General features: G+C 47.2%; 1 protein-coding gene across 1 annotated transcript in view; it reads left to right on the top strand.

The window, feature by feature from the left end:
* LOC104493988 (transcription elongation regulator 1-like protein) overlaps nt 1-896 on the top strand; it is a gene marked incomplete at its 5' end in the record, with an annotated part of 31290 nt that overhangs the window by 9074 nt on the left and 21320 nt on the right. The gene's annotated exons all lie outside the window — the stretch shown is intronic.

Below are 896 nucleotides of genomic sequence, written 5' to 3'. Positions count from 1 at the left end.
TGTTCAGCAGCAGCACTGGGTTCCTCCTACTCCAGCTCCCAGTGGAACTTTTCCTCATTAATGGTGTGCTTACGGAAGATGCAGGGAGGTGGCCACAAAGGTGTGAGGCAGGTCCCTGGGACCTGCAAGGTAAGGGCTGCAGAGCTCTGGCTCGTCCAGTGACCGGGTCTGGCAGGAGGCAACTGATGCTTGAACTCTGTCTTACGTGTGTGGAGAATGCAACTTGGATGGTGCTTGGATAGATCAGAGGGGAAATAAAAGATCCATCAGGAATGTTCTTGCTTTTTAGGGCCAGATCTTTGTCTCCCATTATGTCATCGGCACTGGATGATTCTTACTGTCTTGCAAGAATGGGATTGATTTCGGGTTATATTGGTGAAAAGAGGCCGTGTGTCATTGTTTTGTGCCCTTACTCAAATTACAATTTTCTAAAGGGAATCACAAACATAACAATATCTGCAGTACCAGTTTACGCTCTGTGACTGATACAACGTGCCATGTGTGCCCCGTGGATAACCGAAACCATTATTATACCAAAGAGGAACAGAAGCTGTGTTACATGGGGAAAGGGACATTAATTTTAAATTAAATGTCCAGTTATATTAGTCATGGAAGAGAGAAGCAGTGTCACAAAGGACTCCAGAGTTTCTAACTTGGGGTGATGGCACCTGGTGATACTCGGTGTTTAATGAGCATCATCAGCGCCTGTGTGCATGGCCAGAGGAGCAGGGAGCACAGCAGCATTCTGGGAGAGATAAAACGCTGGTGTCCAAACCCATGGATGGTAATCTCTGTCAGATAACAGCTTCGACAGCCCTTCATGCATGGCTTAGCATCACACATCCCTAACAATACTGGTTTCACGTTTACCATCGTTTGCCACCGGTTCCCTGAGC

The sequence above is a fragment of the Buceros rhinoceros genome, unplaced genomic scaffold, assembly GCF_000710305.1.
Source record: "Buceros rhinoceros silvestris isolate BGI_N320 unplaced genomic scaffold, ASM71030v1 scaffold12335, whole genome shotgun sequence".
NCBI lineage: Eukaryota > Metazoa > Chordata > Aves > Bucerotiformes > Bucerotidae > Buceros > Buceros rhinoceros.
Note: the sequence above shows the minus strand (reverse complement) of the source record. Positions and strands in the feature narration are given on the sequence as shown.